This window comes from Saccopteryx leptura, chromosome 3 (assembly GCF_036850995.1).
Source record: "Saccopteryx leptura isolate mSacLep1 chromosome 3, mSacLep1_pri_phased_curated, whole genome shotgun sequence".
Classification (NCBI taxonomy): Eukaryota; Metazoa; Chordata; class Mammalia; order Chiroptera; family Emballonuridae; genus Saccopteryx; species Saccopteryx leptura.
Genome location: NC_089505.1, coordinates 183,994,817 through 184,009,279, shown reverse-complemented (window position 1 = coordinate 184,009,279; position 14,463 = coordinate 183,994,817).

Genomic DNA, 14,463 nt, shown 5'->3' with positions numbered 1-14,463 from the left:
ATTTGTGACTAGATTATAGTTGAAGTCAACCCTTTTCTTCAGAGCACATGTTTGTTTGACTTCTGAAGCAATCAAGAGAGCATCATCTGTCACACCTTAGAACAGGGGTCCCCAAACTACGGCCTGTGGGCTGAATGCGGCCCCCTGAGGCCATTTATACGGCCCCCTGAGGCCATTTATCCGGCCCCTGCCACACTTCCAGAAGGAGCACTTCTTTCATTGGTGGTCAGTGAGAGGAGCATAGTTCCCATTGAAATACTGGTCAGTTTGTTGATTTAAATTTACTTGTTCTTTATTTTAAATATTATATTTGTTCCCGTTTTGTTTTTTTACTTTAAAATAAGATATGTGCAGTGTGCATAGGGATTTATTTGTTCATAGTTTTTTTTATAGTCCGGCCCTCCAACAGTCTGAGGGACAGTGAACTGGCCTCCTGTGTAAAAAGTTTGGGGACCCCTGCCTTAGAATAATAATGTCAATATAAAGGACTAATTATTAGCAGTTTGTTGAGAATTTCACTGAAATGGATCATGTTGTACTGACTAATGAGATACATTATGACATATCAAAGAAATTGATATGTAATAGATTGTCTTGTCATTCCATTTTGGTGGTGTTACTTAAATTGATTCTCTGTTATAAGAGTGAACTGATGATATAAAGTCTAGAAAAAATAACTTCATTATAAATAAAAATTATTCTGTGATTTTTATAAGTGTATTAAAATTTAGGCCTTCAGTAATTTAAAAATATTTTTTAGAGAAAACATGCTTTAAGTTTTCTGTGAAATACAGACAAGATACCAAAAAGAATCATCATACTGCATCATGTAAGTATATATCACAAGAATAATTTACTATAATTCATCAAAAAGATGCTGAAAGATTTTAATCATTTGGATTTTTTAATTGAAAGTAAAATAATTGATGTCTTAATTCATTATAAAATAATAAAATTGTCATTGTTTTTCTTAATTTAATTTGGAATTTATTTTGGTAGGTTGAAGATGAAATAAGGTAAATACAGGTAGATATAGCAAATTTGTATAGTATGTAGATTGTACAGTTTTGACTCTGAACTCAAAGATTTTGGCCCTTCTGTTTTAGTGGTGTTTTGGAATTGTTTCAACTCTATTAAAAAAAATTTATTAATCTTCATTTTCAGTATAAATAATGTTGATGAAAACAGTTCAGTATCTGTGCTATTGGTAATATCGTATGCATTTTGTCAGTGTGACATACTTGGAACATTTATTCTCAACTCTTAAAATTCCACTGTTTCCTGACGTTGACTTGAACCTATTGTTATATGCATATGTGGGTCCGACAGAGCCCGGGATAAGTTAAGGCTCTAGCATAAGGAATTTAATTTGTTACATGTGAGGGTTTTTTTCCCTGAATGATAATTATTTTTAAGTTTTCCATGTTTTAAAATATAAAGAATCTTACTTTCTACTTTATTATGCTGCCTTAAACTCTATATGACAGTAAGGATTTGTGCTTTTTAAAAATTAATTTTCCCAAATGCTTGATAAAATATTATAATTTTAACTTACCAGGGTATCCTTTTACCCCCATACTTTTCTAATCTTTTACCACTGTCTATTACAAACTCATCACACACACACACAATTTTAAACAGTTAAAATTTTAAATGGTTAAGCACTATTTAAAAAATCAGTTTTCCAGCCTAACCCTTAGTACTCCATTTCCTTTCACTACCTGCCATAGGTAGGAGATAATCATTGTCTCACTTATTTGTATCCATGGAGTGGTCTTAATGTATAGTCTGAAATACAGAATAATTTCTGTAGTAAAAAAAAATCTACATTTGTATGTATATTTGGGCCAGATTTTATTGTATGCTCTTTCATTAATATTCTGTCACCCCAACAATCAAATAAATAATAAGGGAGTTAAAAATAATGATTGGAATTGCTAACGTTAGTTCTTGCTAGGTGTTGGGCACTATTGTAAGTGCTTTCTATGTAATAACTTAATTCTCACAACATCTTTATGAGTATAAGTATTATTATCTTCGTTTTACAGATGAGGAGGCTGTGGCTAGAGGGATAAAAATGACATTCCTAGCCTTACAGGGCTAGAAAGAGCCAGAACTGTCTCTCAAGAACTCTAGTTCCAGCATCCATGCTCTTAACTACTATATTGCCTCTCCATGTAGATGTGATTATTCATGTTCACATTTTTGCAAATACGGAATTTGAGGACCAGGCTCTGTACTTACAAGTTCACAATCACATAAGTATTATGGAATATTTTCTGTCCATTGGACCCCACTATGAACATTTAAGGAACTCAAAGTAACATAATAAGTGACTAATGTTTCTAAATAAAGAAGTTGAGATATACTTAAGTGAATAAGCAAGGATCTTCTTATTGGAACATTGGTTAAATGTGGATTGATATATTTGTTTTAATCAGTATGTAGATATAAATTGGTTTCTTCAGCACTATTCACATTAAGTACATATCATACAATAGGCACTTGATAAAGTATCTGTCATACAAGACTGAACAACAAAGAATATCATTAGACTAAAAAAGATAATAATTGACATTCTGAATTTGGCCATATCATGTCCCCTTCTTTGGCATAATATTCAGTGTGACAAAATAGCATAGCAGAAGAGCCTGGCTAACTCTTGTGGACCACTGTATTAAGATTTGACCTAGAAGTAATCCAGCCTAGCCATAGCCCTGAGTAAGGCCATGTTGTATAATAAAGAGTTAGGCTAACCTTTGTCCTTGTTTCCTGGAAGGAACCTTCTAATCCTTGGATTTCCCAAGTGATGGGAGTGTCTTTGTTATTCATGGTGGGACCCTATATAGTGACAAAATGGAGGCTGGTCATCCTCAAATGACTAACCTTGTGTTGGCCCTGGCTAGTTGGTTCAATGAATAGAGCATTGGCCCAGTGTACAGACATCCCAGGTTGGATCCCCAGTCAAGGCACACATAAGAAGCATCAATCTGCTTCTCTTCCCCTCCCTCTTCCCCTTCTCTCTCTCTTCTGTTCTCACAACTAGTGGCTCAGTTGGTTCAAGCGTGGGCCCCAGACGTGGGCTGTCACGTGGATCCCCATCAGGGCTCATGCGAGAGTCTGTCTCACTATCTCCCCTTCTCTCACTTAAATAAATAAATAACCTTGTGACTGTAGTGTAGGGGTTTTGAGCCACATCATATCAGCTGAACCTCTGGGGAAAGGAAAGGGGTTGGAGGTTGAGATCAATCATGTGGCCAATGATTCAATCAGTCATGGCTATGTAGTGAGAACCCAATAAAAATCCTGGACACAAACTCGGGAGAGCTCACCTGGTAGAAGATACCTGAGTTCTCTGAGTTGAACTCCTTGAATTTATAACAACTTGGTAGCAGGTAGAGTATGCTAGAAGCCTGATTGCAGTGGTGTCTCAAGTGAGGGTAATCTTGTGGAGACTCTGTCCATGACCTGTAACAGTTAATCTCAACTACAAGTAGTTAGAATTGCACTGTAGCCTTTATGCTCAACAAATGTTTGAAAATAAATATTAGCATTCTCTTGACTGTTATCTAAGTCTCTTAATTTTCTCAAGTGATTTGTCTTAAACCCATTTTATGTTCTAGATTCTGCCTTGGTCAAAAAGAATTCTAGTAAGTTTTGAGTAGGATAACAGACTGAGAATATGACTTAGCATGATGCAAATATTTTGGCATTTTAATATCACATTTGCTCTGTAAACGGCACAGTTATCGAATTATCAGGCTCTGCATATTAATGTTTAGAACCTTTGTTTTGTGCTTTCTTCTTAACTGAATACATGACAATATTTTCCTATTATGTTTGAGCAAAAATTTTTTATATTTTCACTTATTCTTTTTATATGTCCATATTGAATGTCTTTGTACTTGCCATTGAGCCAACCATCTTGACCTTTTTAACAAATTGTGTAGCATCACTACTTAACTGCCCTATATTAATTTAACATCGTTTGTTCCTCCATCCTCACTGGGCCATGTATGAGCTAGGCATTGTATGAGATGCTGAGGGTGAAAAACAATCAATTATGACCATCACTCTTAAGGAAAACACGAATTCTAGAAAAGATTGCTGTAATGTTTAAAAACACATTACTTTGGTGGTTTCATCCCAGTCATGGAATATGTCATTAAGTTTTCAAAATAATAATTCCCCACAGTGATTGTGATTCTAAAACTTTAATATGCATATGAATCACCTGAAGATCTTAACACATTGCAGACAAATCACGAGAATTCTCATGTTTTCTGTTCTAAGGCTTGTGGCCAATCACAAGAATTCTCAGCTTTTTATTGTTATTTAGAGAGAAACAGTGTAATAGAAACCGCATTCACTGAAGTTAAAAATTACAAAAGGAATTAAAAGTGATTAGTCTTTTGTCATTAGAACTAAAAATAACTTTTTTATATCAATTTGATATTTTTAAAGTGCTCAGTAACCATGGATAGTGACGATGAACATGATAAAATTCTGGATATATTTGCTCACAGTAGATATTCAAAGTGAAACTGATGAAAGCTTTGACAGTGGCAGTGATATAGTTATTCCTTCAAAAAGGCAAAAAAAGTCATTTTTAGTGATTCTGAACCTGAAAATTTGAACAATTCCACACATGATTTTGAGTGTAATTTGCATCTTGGTTGCCGAGATAATGATTGATAGAAAGACTTTCAACCTAATTTGGAAAAATTTGAAGGTAATTCTGGGGTTACAGTTATACTGCCTAATTCTAAGAACATCATTGAAGTCACCAACTTGATTTTTGATGACAATCTGTTTGAACTATTTTGTCATCAGTTGAACACATAACCAAAATTTGGGAAAGCACAAAATGTTGAAAGCAATAAAGTGTGGTCTTCTGTTACTCCCCAACAGATATGAAAATTTTTTTAGTACTTATAGTGCTAATGGGGCATACTTGAAAAAATATTTGGAAAGAATATTGATCTACAAATCTAGTTCTAGCTGTCCCAATATTTCCTCAGACGATGAGTCGAAATCGTTTTGAATGAATCTGGACTTATTAGCATTTCAGTGATAATGCAGATTTGACTAAATCTTTATCCAGGCTATTTAAACTTCAGTCTGTACTCAACCACTTTATTAGTAAATTTGAAACAATATATAAATCTACGCAAGAATTATCATGAGATGAAGGCATGATTTCCTGGAGGGGATGTCTTCTATTTCAAACTTACAGCCCAGCTAAAATTATTAAATATGGTTTACTTGTAAGAATGGTATGTGAGAGCTAGACTGGGTATATTGGCAATATGGAGATTTCCACAAGTGAAGGAAAAAAATTGAATAACTCTATTCTGTCACTACTTCGGCCGTATCTGGAATTGGAGCATTGCATATACCAAGATAACTATTACAATAGCATTTTAATTGCAGAAACTCTATTACTACATAAAATAAAAGTTTGTGGAACAATTTAAAAAATAGAGGCTTGCGAAAATGTTTGAAAGATGAAGCATCTATGCTTAAAAGGGGTGAAATAGCCTTCCAAAGAAAAGGTGACATTTTATTATTGATTTGGAAGGGTAAAAGAGAAGTTCTAATTATTTCAACTATCCATGATGCTTCCTCTTGTGAGACCAAAAAAAAATTGGCATACTGAGAGAAAATAACCCAGTTTCCATTGTGCAGTATAACTATATGCAAGATATTGACCTTGCTGACCAATATCTGTTAACATGTAGTATCCTTAGAAAAACAATAAAATGGAAGAAGAAAGTCGTGCTTTACCTGATTAATAGTGGACTGTTCTGTTCATTCAGGATTTATCAAGCACTCAATCCAGAAAGCCAGGTAAAATATAAAGACTTTCTTTTTACAAAGTATCATACTTTAAAGAGATATTAGTTTGTAAGAACATGTAAATGACTTCAAAATGCAATGGGTATTTAATTTTAAGGCATGCCTTTAACATTTATGTAAAATGTTTTTTGTACTCGTTCTATAGAAATTTGTCTGGCACCTGGGTAAAGCTAGCAGTTAAACTACTAGTCTAAAAATGTGTTAAAAAGGAGGATTTTAATCCAGTAAGATTGGCTTGGGACCTGAGATTTTGCTCCAACAAGGTGCTGTGTTGTCTTGGTCAGTAGACCACACTTGAGTGTCAAGGTCTTAGAGTACAAACTCCAGATGTTTCCAGTATCAGTACATCTTGAATTTGAATTGTTACTTGATTTTCTTCCATTTGCTAACTTCTATTCTGTGTAACTTGACTTGATTTTAAGAGACTCGGAGTCTCATTGTCCAATCTAAAGAGTTGATTGGATTAATGAAAATATTTCTTGAAACATTGTAGATGTATAGATTTAATATTCATTACTTTCTCTATAAATTTTACTTTTTTAAAATCTTCATGAAAGTAAGAATAACCCATAATTTTCTACTAGTCATGGTCCCGTTTTCATTTCATGACATGTAGTTAGAATACTTTTTATCCTCTTATAGTGACATTATTAAGAAAATGTTCAGTGATTTAGCATTGCTTCAGAATACACTGTTTATTACAGAGGGTTTGGGACATAGGACCTAACACTTCAGGGATTCTCCTAAGTCTTTAATCATAAAATGTGTTTTATTAAATATCTTAATCCTGTGATACCCCCCAAATTTCTAAAATATAATTAGACCATTTCAACCCATTTAATGCAATTGATAAGCCTTAAATAGATGTAGCAAGTAAAGAAATGTGGATGATTATTCATGCTGATGATAGAAATGAAACTTTGGAGTCTGATTATTATAGATCTCATTGCAGAACTCATCTTCCATTTCTCCTAATGTCAGGTCCAATGAAAGGAATAAAAAGCAATCAATTCAGGTATATATTGTGTTTTGTTTCTGACTCAAGAAAATATGAGCATCTGGGAATTGATTTTTTTTGTATGTTCTAAAAAGGTTTATTAATATGTGCCTAAATTGTATAGGATATTTTATGTATGTATGTATGTATATATTATATATACATAATATATAGATATGATTCCTAAAGGCAGGTAACCAAATCTTCTGTAGTTTCTAATTACACTTTAATATAACATTGGTCTACAATACCTGTGCTAAGCAAAATAAAATTATAAAATCTAGGACTCTTGCTGTTCATTAAAGAAAATAATTGAAATATCAACTCTTATGAAGGTTTGATCTAATAGAGTGGGGTGAGGCTGAGAAGAATTTACTATAAAATGCCTACAAAGATGTTCACAACCACTGTAAGCCATGCAGATGTCTATCTTTAAATAGCTAGTAGTAATGGCTGGGTTCAGGAAAAGTAGAAGCAGAGGAGCACCACAGCACTGTTGATACAGGGCTGTATGATGGACATTGTCTGTCATCATGGGACTAGTGTGATTGGTAATATATACAGGCTGAAATGTATAGACTGAATGAACAGATTTATTCTTTTAAATGTGCCAGCCATTTCATAAATTCTGAAACTTAATGTTACTGGCATAAATTATTTGTTCATTTATTTCTTAGCAGCTTGCCATTCTCATAAGAGACATAATTACTATTTTTTCCCCTTTATTCTGAGAGCTTACCTATTTACAAAGTTCCTGACAAGGTCTAATAGTTTATTCTTTTTTTCATCCCTTTCTAGACTCCTATAGGTGTCAGTTCTACTTTTGTCTCACATGTCTCTAAGCTACTCTTTGTGCTTCCTATCTCTTTTCTGTTTCTTCATGCTTCTGGGGAATTTCTCTGTCATCTTTCAACACATTCGTTCTCCATCTATTTAACCTGTTATTTATCCCACCCATTGTATTTCTGGTCTTTAAAATTCCCAACTGTTATATTTTCATAATATTTCCACTTGGATTTTTTAAATTATTGTTTGGTTTTGTTTTATGTTTCTAGTAATTCCCTTATTTCCTTATACAGTAGTCCCTTCTCAGATGTTATAGTTTTCCAGTTTCAGTTACCCAAAGACAGTCATTGCCTGAAAATATTATGTGGAAAATTCCAGAAATAATGTTCTGAGTAGCATGATGAAAGCTCACACCTTTGTGCCCAGGACATGACTCATCTCTTGTCCAGCATCTCCACACTGGATACAAAGCCCACCAGTTAGTCACTCAGTAGGGGTCTTGGTCATCAGCTGGACTGGTGTACTGGGATGCTTGTGTTCAGGTAGCCTTGATTACTTCAAAATGGTGCCAAAGCACAACAGTAGTGATGCTGCCAATTGAGATATGTCAAAGAGAAGCTGTAAAGCACTTCCTTTAGGTGAGAAGGTTTCTATTTATAGGGGTGAAAAACAGTATATATAGGGTTTGGTACTATCCATGGTTTCAGGCATCCACTGGGGGTCTTGGGACAAATCCCTCCTGAATTGGGGCTACCATATTTATTATGATACTTTAAATATCTGGACTCTGTTCTAATCTGTTTCAAGGGTAGATGTTTTTTAGTTGTCTTTTACAGTTATTATTCACCTTAGCATAAATGTTAGAAATTTTCCTCCAGCCTTTTTACTGCCCTCCACACAATGCTTTCTCCTCCACTTCCAATCCACACTCCATGGTAAAGATAGCTTCAGCCTTCCTAGGACATGTCTCACTATTTGGTATAGTCTCATTTTTCCTAGAATCCATATGTATGTCTCCCAGCTCCCCCTCTTTCTCCTCTTGCTCTTTCTCCCCTTTCCTCTCCTCTTCAATAATTTCTGCAGGATTTTTTATTTTTTTATTTTTCCAAAGTTAGAAGCAAGGTGGCAGTCTGACAGACTTCCACATGCACCCAACCAGGATCCACCGGACATGCCTACCAGGGGGCAATGCTTTTCTGCGGTGGGAGCCATTCTAGTTAGTGCCTGAGGCGGAGGCCATGGAGCGGTCCTCAACGCCTAGGCCAACCCTGCTCCAATGGAGCCTTGACTGCAGGAGGGGAGGAGAGAGAGAAAATGGAGAGGGGGGAAGGGTGGAGAAGCAGATGGGCGCGTCTCCTATATGCCCTGACCAGGAATTGAACCTAGGACTTCCATATGCTGGGCTGACACTCCATCACTGACCCAACAAGCCAGGGCTTCTGCAGGATTTTAAAAAGCCAGCAGCAGCCTTTGCTAGTTCACCATCTTGAGAGGAATCAAGACTAATTAAAAGGAATATCTCCCAATTATTCATCCTAGTGATTTAATTAACAATTCTCTGATTTACTAACTCAATCCATATAAATAATACTTTGCTGGCTGCCTATTTGATTTAATTGATTTTTAAAATACTGGTTTATCAAATTAGCAAAAATTCAAATATAAGCAGTGTGATTTGTAATGTTTAATGATTTATAGATTTCAAATATTTTGGAAGTCAAATTTGCTAATAGAAATAGAAGAAAATGTCATTACAATAAATTTATATTTCATTTTGTGATTAAGATTGTTTTTCACATAGTATACAATAATTGAGATTGGAAGACTTTATGTGAAAATTTTGGCTGTTTGAAATGATACTAATTCACATACCGCCTGTACAAAACCCAGTGAAATTTGAAAGGCAGAAATCATTTCTATTGTGCAGATGTGGAATCAGGCTTCAGCCAGATAAATTGATATGCCTGGGGTTCACATGTAGGAAGTGGCAGAAAGACCTGATCCAATTTATTTGACTCTGGATGCTAATGGCTGTCTAATACCCTGCCGTTCCTGAACTTCCACCTTTTCCAACCACTTCATCACCAGGTTAGGATTGGTATCCTCTCCATTTTTTCTGTGTTCTCCCAAAGAACTTAACACTGCCTTCCTTCTCTGAACCACTTAAATTAAGCAAAACTTTTTCCAAGTAAGAGCTTTTGTGGACAAACCTATTGGTATATTTATTAACCCATCTGAGGGTATTGCTTTCTTCAACCAGGCTTTAGAGGGATGTACAGATGGGTGAAAGAACGGGGTTCTCTGCCCTGTATCCCTGATCAGCCAAATCAACCTTTGCATCAGTGAGGTGACCCTGTTTTACATAGGCATTAAAGTATTTTTATCAGCAAGTAATGGGAATCAATCATAGAAATGTTTAGGGGCAACTAGGGGTGGAAAATAGAATCTAAAGGACTGATCACAATCTGAATTTTAATAGAAGTGTTGAACAGAGAGCCAAGGCAAGTATGGGCAAGGCTAAGAAGACATCACTAGAAATAGGGCACGATGTAGGAGATTAATCACAAGGGGGATAAACAGAGAATGTTGTCTCCAAGGTCAGAAGTAAACCAAATAGAATCTGACTTGGTAAACTGAAATTCAAGGTCCATTTGCCTCCCCAAGCAGGAAATCAAGGTGGAACTAACCTAAAGTTAGTGTAGGGATTAAGGTAATTAACAATGGAATTTTCAAGAATATGGCATGTGAAAGCCAGATTACAATATCCTTAATGATTTTATGTGACTTCTATTTTACCCAAAGATATTTTTACTACCATAAGAAGGAAGTTGGCTGTATGGACAATAATAAGTAATGCAAGAATCAACTCTGTGTTTCATGTAACTACAGCTATAAACCTAGTTTTGCTCCATGTTGTATATATAAATGCTCATTCAATTATCTCACAGTGAGGAGAGAAGCAGGCATAGAATTATGGCAGAATAATTTCTATGATAAGAAACATACACAGTATAATAGGACTGTTCATAAGACCTTTTCTAAGAGGGAGTATTTAAGCAAATTCAAATAAATCTTGAGGACCTAAAGAAGCACTCAGGAATTTAGGCTGGAGAAGAAGGTACAGATATTAGATGTATTTAGGAAGTGATGAATTTGGGATGGGGGAGCAAAAGGTAAAGGAAGCTAGGATAACTTCAGTTTCATTCTACAAAATATCTGAACAGTCTTCTTTAAAAGTGTCAAGATCATGTGAAATAATGAAGTACTGAGAAACTGCTACAAAATGGAGGAGACTAAAGACAGGACAACTAAATGCATTATGGTAGCCTGGATTGGATCCTGGAGCAGAAAAAGAACCATTGTGAAAAAATGGATGAACCCTAAGTAAACTGGAGTTTAGTTAAGTACCAAAATATCTGAATTTGGAAAATTATGTATTGATATATTAATATTCAGGGAACCTGGATGGAGTATATAGGGAAGCTATTTATACTTTTTACTACTCTCTGAAATTAATTCAAAATATAAACTTAAATAAAATATTTTATTCATCAAAAGATAATCACCAAGAAAGTAAAAATTCAAGCCACAGAATAGGGAAAAAAATTACCACACAACCAAAAAAGCTCATATCTAGAATATGAAAAGAACCCTGCAGTCAATAAGAAAAAGGATAGCCTAGTATAAAAATTGGGGGGACACTTCAGTCTACAAGAGGATAGCCAAATGTTCAGAAATATAAAAAGGTACTCAACCTCATTAGTCACCAAGGAAACATAAACCTTAGGTTAAAGTCTACTATAAACTTACCAGAAAGACTACAATACCAAACTACTAAATATTGACAACCATGTAGAAAGGAGGAATTCTCATACACCTTTGGCAGAAATGTAAATTGATAACAGACAAGCCAAGAAACCTATTTGATTTTCTCAACCAATTTGAATATATCCATACTCAATGACCCAGAAATTTCACTCATATACATATACAGCAGAATGTGTGCATATATATATCAAAACACAAGATTTGGAGCAGCATCATTCAGAAAAGTAAAAATGGAAAGCCAAACACATACAGTAGTAGCCACCTACAGCAGAATGGGTAAAAAAAAAAAAAAAAAAAGTGATATATACATATAATACAGTAACTATGGAAGACTTACAAAAATAAATTTCAAAACCACAAAGTTACCAGGGTTTTCCAAGATAGAAAACAAGAGAAAACCCCAGAGAGATTTCCAGACAGATTTATTAAGCCTATGCTTGAGCACAAGGGAGGCAGCACAGAGAAAAAGGAGGTGCTTTGAACTGACTCAGTGGCTGCCTCTGCTTTTATAAGCGGAGACAAAGTGGGCTTGCCTGAAAATGAGCTTTTTGAAAAAGGCAGGCCTCCAGAATTTTTCCATTTCAGGATTGGGTGATTTCCTTTTCCTGTTGTATTGCCTAGTAACTATGTTCCTGACCCATGTGGACTGTGGGGGCAAGATGTCAGACTGCTCAGTACCACCACCTTAAAGGTCCCATGGCAGTCCAATTTTGATCAACTGTGAATTTGGGTCAGCAGTTTAAGTAGGCAGTTAAAAGGGAGATAAAAATCAGCTACCTCTACATTTTTGAGTAGGGAGTAGAGGGGTGGTGACATTATTTTTTTAGTCAGCTTATCCTACCTTCTGACCACCTGGTCTTAACTTGGCTTCCTGGCCTGCTGGGTTTTTTTTACTCCGAGGCCCAAGTCCCTGTGCTATCTCAAAGTTGCATGAAGAACATAAATGTGGAATCTAATGAACAAAAGTAACAAACAAAACGGAAACGGACACATAGATAGAGAGAACAGACTGACAGGTATCACAGTGGAGTGGGTAGAAGGGCTGGGTGAAAAAGATGAAGGGATTAAGAAAAAAAAATACAACTCATAGACAATAATATGGTGATTACCAGAGGGAAAAGGAGGTGAGGGGAGATAGGAGAAGGTAAAGGGGGATACATGGTGCTGAAAGGAGACTTGGGGAGTTACAATACAATATACAGATGATGTATTATATTGAATAGAATTGTAACCATGAAACCTCTACAATTTTATTAACTAATGTGACCCCAATAATAAAAGGAAAAAAAATTATTACAGCAGGTAGACAATAACTACCAATGTATGTTGTCACTTCTAGGTGAGGAGAATCTAAATGAACCAAAGCCGATCTTCCAAGGAGTGTTGTTCTCATAAAAAAAATGGGGGAAAAATGTCCTCAATTCCTTGTTACTGAAGTCAGAAGAGCAGTAGGTATAAAAAAGAAAAGAAAAATGAGTCATTAGCCTGGAAAATTTGATAATTCAGAGAAGTTTCTCTAGTAAAATACAACCAATATCTGTTTACCTGATTTATTGTTCCAAGCATTTGCTCAAATGTGATTTCTATTTTGTTACCCTTGAAAATAACTTTAAGTTACTCTTTAAAGTAGCTTTAACTTCATTGCTTGTTATAATTCCATTTTCACATTTGCCAAAGCAAAAGTCCCATTTGTCCTGAAGCGATCATGGCAAGATTTGTTTCATGAGCTATGTCCCACAATGTTTGTACAGAGAAAGAGAACTTGCCCCTTTATCCACAGAATCAATAGCTAGATCTTTACATAAAGATATAGGACTGCCCTGGCCGGTTGGCTCAGCGGTAGAGCGTTGGCCTGGTGTGCGGAGGACCCGGGTTCGATTCCCGGCCAGGGCACATAGGAGAGGCGCCCGTTTGCTTCTCCGCCCCCACCCCCTCCTTCCTCTCTGTCTCTCTCTTCCCCTCCCGCAGCCAAGGCTCCATTGAAGCAAAGATGGCCCGGGCGGTGGGGATGGCTCCTTGGCCTCTGCCCCAGGCGCTAGAGTGGCTCTGGTCGCGGCAGAGTGCCCCGGAGGGGCAGAGCATCGCCCCTGGTGGGCGTGCCGGGTGGATCCCGGTCGGGCGCATGCGGGAGTCTGTCTGACTGTCTCTCCCCGTTTCCAGATTCAGAAAAATACAAAAAAAAAAGTTATAGGACAAAGAAGCATCTATAGCAAGGGTCAGGAACCTATGGCTCATGAGCCAGATGTGGCTCTTTTGATGGCTGCATCTGGCTCGCAGACAAATCTTTAATAAAAAAACAATAATAACGTTAAAAATATAAAACATTCTCATGTATTATAATCCATTCATTTCCTACTGCTCATGTTCATGATTGCGGGTGGCTGGAGCCAATCACAGCTGTCCTCCGGGACAACACCAAGTTTTTATTGGATAATGCGTAATGTACACAGGTCGATGTATGGCTCTCACAGAATTACATTTTAAAATATGTGGCATTCATGGCTCTCAGCCAAAAAGTTTCCCGACCCCTGATCTAAAGGAAAAGACAATTGGAGGGATTTTCAGATTAGCTATAACAACAAAAAGATTCACTATTGTCAAGTAGGGTTGTATATACATATACAGATTTATATATATACATATATATTGTATATATTACACATATATACACATGTGTATATATATTTATGTATATATGTATATATATTCAATTGAAAAATATCATAATTTAATATTTATACACTGGACAATATGTATTAGAAATATGGGCATAAAATTAGAGGGCCCACAAATGTCTATTCTAGAAGTGTACTAGAAAAATATCTCAATACAACATAAAATCTGAAGTAAAGGAACTACTGACATTTAATTATTGCATGCCAAAAAAAAACCCCTAAATACAAAAGAATATAAATGGTATGATTACATTTATACAAAGTTCCAAAGGGAAAAAAGCCAAAGCAGAGCTATAATGTTCAGGGATACTTTAAGTG